The sequence below is a fragment of the Anomaloglossus baeobatrachus genome, chromosome 3 (assembly GCF_048569485.1).
Source record: "Anomaloglossus baeobatrachus isolate aAnoBae1 chromosome 3, aAnoBae1.hap1, whole genome shotgun sequence".
Taxonomy (NCBI): domain Eukaryota; kingdom Metazoa; phylum Chordata; class Amphibia; order Anura; family Aromobatidae; genus Anomaloglossus; species Anomaloglossus baeobatrachus.
In genome coordinates this window covers 599,297,648-599,305,244 of record NC_134355.1, presented here as the reverse complement: position 1 = coordinate 599,305,244, position 7,597 = coordinate 599,297,648, and the positions used below count along the sequence as shown (strand labels likewise).

The 7,597-nt window shown below is 49.0% G+C and overlaps 1 long non-coding RNA gene across 1 annotated transcript in view; it reads left to right on the top strand.

The window, feature by feature from the left end:
* The first annotated feature begins 331 nt into the window (after positions 1–331).
* LOC142295638 (uncharacterized) overlaps positions 332–7,597 on the top strand; it is a 30,545-nt gene continuing 23,279 nt past the window's right edge. The window contains exon 1 of the long non-coding RNA XR_012751506.1: positions 332–398. This is a non-coding gene — a long non-coding RNA (uncharacterized LOC142295638). The remainder of the gene's footprint in view (positions 399–7,597) is intronic.

Genomic DNA, 7,597 nt, shown 5'->3' with positions numbered 1-7,597 from the left:
TCTACAGAGCGGCTGCCGGGCCCCTAAAACCCTGCAGGCCCAGTCACAGTGGAGACCTCTGCGGTCATTACGCCCCTGTATCTGCTCCATCTATGGTGGAAAGTACGGAGCAGCGCGCAGTGCACTTCAATACTGCCGCTCTAACCCCGCCCATCATCAGTATAGTCACGCCCATCATCAGTATAGCTCCGCCCATCTCCCCATAGACCCCGCCCCTGCTTGAGAACTCCATGACAACCCCTGTGTGGCTCAACAGTGAGAAGCCCCGCCCCTGTGTCCAGGATTCCAGTCAGTGCAGATATCTCCATATTGCTGAGGACGGTGAAGAGACCGAGGGGCGGAGCCAGCAGCGATCTGAGCCCTCAGCGTGTCACAGAAGTCGGAGTGTGTGCAGCCAGGTGAGCGCTGCGTGTGGAGCCCGAGCCCCGGCCGCTGTATACAGTGCAGATGAGGGTCTGTCTATATATCTACAGGGGGCGGCGCAGTCCTGGAGGGAATATATTACCATGGTAACAGCGACATCCAGCGATCACATCACCGAGGGGGAGGGGCCCGAACAGTGTAGAACATAACAAACCCCCCCACATGCCAGTGACCATTATTCTGTATGGGGGGCTATGTGGGGCCCATTATTCTGTATGGAGGGCTATGTGGGGCCCATTATTCTGTATGGAGGGCTATGTGGGGCCATTATTCTGTATGGAGGACTATGTGGGGCCCATTATTCTGTATGGAGGGCTATGTGGGATCATTATTCTGTATGGAGGGCTATGTGAGGACCATTATTCTGTATGGAGGGTTATGTAGGGCCCATTATTCTGTATGGAGGGCTATGTGGGATCATTATTCTGTATGGAGGGCTATGTGGTGTCTATTATTCTGTATGGAGGGCTATGTGTGGCCCATTATTCTGTATGGAGGGCTATGTGGGGCCCATTATTCTGTATGGAGGACTGTGTGGGGTCCATTATTCTGTATGGAGGACTATGTGGGGACCATTATTCTGTATGGAGGGCTATGTGGGGCCCATTATTCTGTATGGAGGGCTATGTGGGGCTCCTTATTCTGTATGGAGGGCTATGTGGGGTCCATTATTCTGTATGGAGGGCTATGTGGGGCCCATTACTCTGTATGGAGGACTATGTGGGGCCCATTATTCTGTATGGAGGACTATGTGGGGACCATTATTCTGTATGGAGGGCTATGTGGGGACCATTATTCTGTATGGAGGGCTATGTGGGGCCCATTATTCTGTATGGAGGGCTATGTGGGGTCCATTATTCTGTATGGAGGACTATGTGGGGACCATTATTCTGTATGGAGGACTATGTGGGGACCATTATTCTGTATGGAGGACTATGTGGGGACCATTATTCTGTATGGAGGGCTATGTGGGGACCATTATTCTGTATGGAGGGCTATGTGGGGCCCATTATTCTGTATGGAGGACTATGTGGGGCCCATTATTCTGTATGGAGGGCTATGTGGGGCCATTATTCTGTATGGAGGGCTATGTGGGGCCCATTATTCTGTATGGAGGGCTATGTGCGGACCATTATTCTGTATGGAGGACTATGTGGGGCCCATTATTCTGTATGGAGGGCTATGTGGGGCCCATTATTCTGTATGGAGGACTATGTGGGGCCCATTATTCTGTATGGAGGGCTATGTGGGGCCATTATTCTGTATGGAGGGCTATGTGGGGCCCATTATTCTGTATGGAGGGCTATGTGCGGACCATTATTCTGTATGGAGGACTACGTGGGGCCCATTATTCTGTATGGAGGGCTATGTGGGGCCCATTATTCTGTATGGAGGGCTATGTGGGGCCCATTATTCTGTATGGAGGACTATGTGGGGCCCATTATTATGTATGGAGGGCTATGGGGGGCTCATTATTCTGTATGGAGGGCTATGTGGGGCCCATTATTCTGTATGGAGGGCTATGGGGGGCTCATTATTCTGTATGGAGGGCTATGTGGAGCACATTATTCTGTATAGTGGACTATGTGGGGCCCATTATTCTGTATGGAGGGCTATGTGGGGCCCATTATTCTGTATGGAGGGCTATGTGGGGCCCATTATTCTGTATGGAGGGCTATGTGGGGCCCATTATTCTGTATGGAGGACTGTGTGGGGTCCATTATTCTGTATGGAGGACTATGTGGGGACCATTATTCTGTATGGAGGGCTATGTGGGGCCCATTATTCTGTATGGAGGACTATGTGGGGACCATTATTCTGTATAGAGGACTATGTGGGGACCATTATTCTGTATGGAGGGCTATGTGGGGCCCATTATTCTGTATGGAGGGCTATGTGGGGCCCATTATTCTGTATGGAGGGCTATGTGGGGCCCATTATTCTGTATGGAGGGCTATGTGGGGCCCATTATTCTGTATGGAGGGCAATGTGGGGCCCATTATTCTGTATGGAGGGCTATGTGGGGCCCATTATTCTGTATGGAGGACTATGTGGACCCCATTATTCTCTATGGGGGGCTATGGGGGGCCCATTATTCTGTATTGAGGGCTATAGGGGGCCCATTATTCTGTATGGAGGGCTATGTGGGGCCCATTATTCTGTATAGAGAGCTATGTGGGGCCCATTATTCTGTATGGAGGACTATGTGGTGCCCATTATTCTATATGGAGGGCTATGGGGGGCTCATTATTCTGTATTGAGGGCTATTGGGGGCCTATTATTCTGTATGGAGGGCTATGTGGGGTCCATTATTCTGTATGTAGGGTTTATGTGGGGACCATTATTCAGTATAGAGGACTATGTGGGGCCCATTATTCTGTATAGAGGCCTATGTGGGGCCCATTATTCTGTATGGAGGACTATGTGGGGCCTATTATTCTGTATGGAGGACTATGTGGGGCCCATTTTTCTGTATGTAGGACTATGTGGGGCCCATTATTCTGTATGGAGGACTATGTGGGGACCATTATTCTGTATGGAGGACTATGTGGGGACCATTATTCTGTATGGAGGGCTATGTGGGGACCATTATTCTGTATGGAGGGCTATGTGGGGCCCATTATTCTGTATGGAGGACTATGTGGGGCCCATTATTCTGTATGGAGGGCTATGTGGGGCCATTATTCTGTATGGAGGGCTATGTGGGGCCCATTATTCTGTATGGAGGGCTATGTGCGGACCATTATTCTGTATGGAGGACTATGTGGGGCCCATTATTCTGTATGGAGGGCTATGTGGGGCCCATTATTCTGTATGGAGGGCTATGTGGGGCCCATTATTCTGTATGGAGGACTATGTGGGGCCCATTATTATGTATGGAGGGCTATGGGGGGCTCATTATTCTGTATGGAGGGCTATGTGGGGCCCATTATTCTGTATGGAGGGCTATGGGGGGCTCATTATTCTGTATGGAGGGCTATGTGGAGCACATTATTCTGTATAGTGGACTATGTGGGGCCCATTATTCTGTATGGAGGGCTATGTGGGGCCCATTATTCTGTATGGAGGGCTATGTGGGGCCCATTATTCTGTATGGAGGACTGTGTGGGGTCCATTATTCTGTATGGAGGGCTATGTGGGGCCCATTATTCTGTATGGAGGGCTATGTGGGGCCCATTATTCTGTATGGAGGGCTATGTGGGGCCCATTATTCTGTATGGAGGGCTATGTGGGGCCCATTATTCTGTATGGAGGGCAATGTGGGGCCCATTATTCTGTATGGAGGGCTATGTGGGGCCCATTATTCTGTATGGGGGCTATGTGGGGCCCATTATTCTGTGTGGGGGCTATGTGGGGCCCATTATTCTGTATGGAGGACTATGTGGACCCCATTATTCTCTATGGGGGGCTATGGGGGGCCCATTATTCTGTATTGAGGGCTATAGGGGGCCCATTATTCTGTATGGAGGGCTATGTGGGGCCCATTATTCTGTATGGAGGACTATGTGGTGCCCATTATTCTATATGGAGGGCTATGGGGGGCTCATTATTCTGTATTGAGGGCTATTGGGGGCCTATTATTCTGTATGGAGGGCTATGTGGGGTCCATTATTCTGTATGTAGGGTTTATGTGGGGACCATTATTCAGTATAGAGGACTATGTGGGGCCCATTATTCTGTATAGAGGCCTATGTGGGGCCCATTATTCTGTATGGAGGACTATGTGGGGCCTATTATTCTGTATGGAGGACTATGTGGGGCCCATTTTTCTGTATGTAGGACTATGTGGGGCCCATTATTCTGTATGGAGGACTATGTGGGGCCCATTATTCTTTATGAAGGACTATGTAGGGCCCATTATTCTGTATGGAGGACTATGTGGGACCCATTATTCTGTATGGAGGACTATGTGGGGCCCATTATTCTGTATGGAGGACTATGTGGGGCCCATTATTCTGTATGAAGGACTATGTGGGGCCCATTATTCTGTATGGAGAGCTATGTGGGGCCCATTATTCTGTATGGAGGATTATATGGGGCCCATTTTTCTGTATGGAGGATCATATGGGGCCCATTATACTGTATGACGAGCTATGTGGGGCCCATTATACAGTATGGAGAGCCATGTGGGGCCCATTGTTCTGTATGGAGGGCTATGTGGACCCCATTATTCTTTATGGAGGGCTATTTGGGGCCCATTATTCTGTATGGAGGGCTATGTGGGGCCCATTATTCTGTATGGAGGACTATGTGGGGCCCATTATTCTGTATGGAGGACTATGTGGGGCCCATTATTCTGTATGGAGGGCTACGTGTGGCCAATTATTCTGTATGGAGGGCTATGTGGACCCCATTATTCTGTATGGAGGACTATGTGGGGCTCATTATTCAGTATGGAGGGCTATGTGGACCCCATTATTCTGTATGTAGGGCTATGTGTGGCCCATTATTCTGTACGGAGGACTATGTGGGGCCCATTATTCTGTATGGAGGGCTATGTGGGGCCCATTATTCTGTATGGAGGGCTATGTGGGGCCCATTATTCTGTATGGAGGGCTATGTGGGGCCCATTATTCTGTATGGAGGGCAATGTGGGGCCCATTATTTTGTATGGAGGGCTATGTGGGGCCCATTATTCTGTATGGGGGCTATGTGGGGCCCATTATTCTGTATGGGGGCTATGTGGGGCCCATTATTCTGTATGGAGGACTATGTGGACCCCATTATTCTCTATGGGGGGCTATGGGGGGCCCATTATTCTGTATTGAGGGCTATAGGGGGCCCATTATTCTGTATGGAGGGCTATGTGGGGCCCATTATTCTGTATAGAGAGCTATGTGGGGCCCATTATTCTGTATGGAGGACTATGTGGTGCCCATTATTCTATATGGAGGGCTATGGGGGGCTCATTATTCTGTATTGAGGGCTATTGGGGGCCTATTATTCTGTATGGAGGGCTATGTGGGGTCCATTATTCTGTATGTAGGGTTTATGTGGGGACCATTATTTAGTATAGAGGACTATGTGGGGCCCATTATTCTGTATAGAGGCCTATGTGGGGCCCATTATTCTGTATGGAGGACTATGTGGGGCCTATTATTCTGTATGGAGGACTATGTGGGGCCCATTTTTCTGTATGTAGGACTATGTGGGGCCCATTATTCTGTATGGAGGACTATGTGGGGCCCATTATTCTTTATGAAGGACTATGTAGGGCCCATTATTCTGTATGGAGGACTATGTGGGACCCATTATTCTGTATGGAGGACTATGTGGGGCCCATTATTCTGTATGGAGGACTATGTGGGGCCCATTATTCTGTATGAAGGACTATGTGGGGCCCATTATTCTGTATGGAGGACTATGTGGGGCCCATTATTCTGTATGAAGGACTGTGTGGGGCCCATTATTCTGTATGGAGGATTATATGGGGCCCATTTTTCTGTATGGAGGATCATATGGGGCCCATTATACTGTATGACGAGCTATGTGGGGCCCATTATACTGTATGGAGAGCCATGTGGGGCCCATTATTCTGTATGGAGGGCTATGTGGACCCTATTATTCTTTATGGAGGGCTATTTGGGGCCCATTATTCTGTATGGAGGGCTATGTGGGGCCCATTATTCTGTATGGAGGACTATGTGGGGCCCATTATTCTGTATGGAGGACTATGTGGGGCCCATTATTCTGTATGGAGGGCTACGTGTGGCCAATTATTCTGTATGGAGGGCTATGTGGACCCCATTATTCTGTATGGAGGACTATGTGGGGCTCATTATTCAGTATGGAGGGCTATGTGGACCCCATTATTCTGTATGTAGGGCTATGTGTGGCCCATTATTCTGTACGGAGGACTATGTGGGGCCCATTATTCTGTATGGAGGGCTATGTGGGGCCCATTATTCTGTATGGAGGACTATGTGGACCCCTTTATTCTCTATGGGGGGCTATAGGGGGCCCATTATTCTGTATGGAGGGCTATGTGGGGCCCATTATTCTGTATGGAGAGCTATGTGGGGCCCATTATTCTGTATGGAGGACTATGTGGTGCCCATTATTCTATATGGAGGGCTATGGGGGGGTCATTATTCTGTATTGAGGGCTATAGGGGCGGGGGCCTATTATTCTGTATGGAGGGCTATGTGGGGACCATTATTCTGTATGGAGGGTTTATGTGGGGACCATTATTCTGTATAGAGGACTATGTGGGGCCCATTATTCTGTATGGAGGACTATGTGGGGCCCATTATTATGTATGGAGGACTATGTAGGGCCCTTTTTTCTTTATGAAGGACTATGTAGGGCCCATTATTCTGTATGGAGGACTATGTGGGACCCATTATTCTGTATGGAGGACTATTTGGGGCCCATTATTCTGTATGGAGGACTATGTGGGGCCCATTATTCTGTATGAAGGACTATGTGGGGCCCATTATTCTGTATGGAGGACTATGTGGGGCCCATTATACTGTATGGAGAGCTATGTGGGGCCCATTATTCTGTATGGAGGACTATGTGGAGCCCATTATACTGTATGGAGAGCCATGTGGGGACCATTATTATGTATGGTGAGCTATGTGGGTCTCACTATTCTGTATGGAGGGCTATGTAAGGCCCATTATTCTGTATGGAGGACTATATGGGGCCCATTATTCTGTATGGAGGACTATGTGGGGACTATTATTCTGTATGGAGGGCTATGTAGGGCCCATTATTCTGTAAGGAGGACTATGTGGGGCCCATTATTCTGTATGGAGGGCTATGTGGGGTCCATTATTCTCTATGGGGGGGGGCTATGTGGGGCCCATTATTCTGTATGGAGAGCTATGTGGGGCCCATTATTCTGTATGGAGAGCTATGTGGGGACCATTATTCTGTATGGAGGATTATATGGGGCCCATTTTTCTGTATGGAGGATGATATGGGGCCCATTATACTGTATGGAGAGCCATGTGGGGCCCATTATTCTGTATGGAGGGCTATGTGGACCCCATTATTCTGTATGGAGGGCTATTTGGGGCCCATTATTCTGTATGGAGGGCTATGTGGGGCCCATTATTCTGTATGGAGGGCTATGTGGGGCCCATTATTCTGTATGGAGGACTATGTGGGGCCCATTATTCTGTATGGAGGACTATGTGGGGCCCATTATTGTGTATGGAGGGCTATG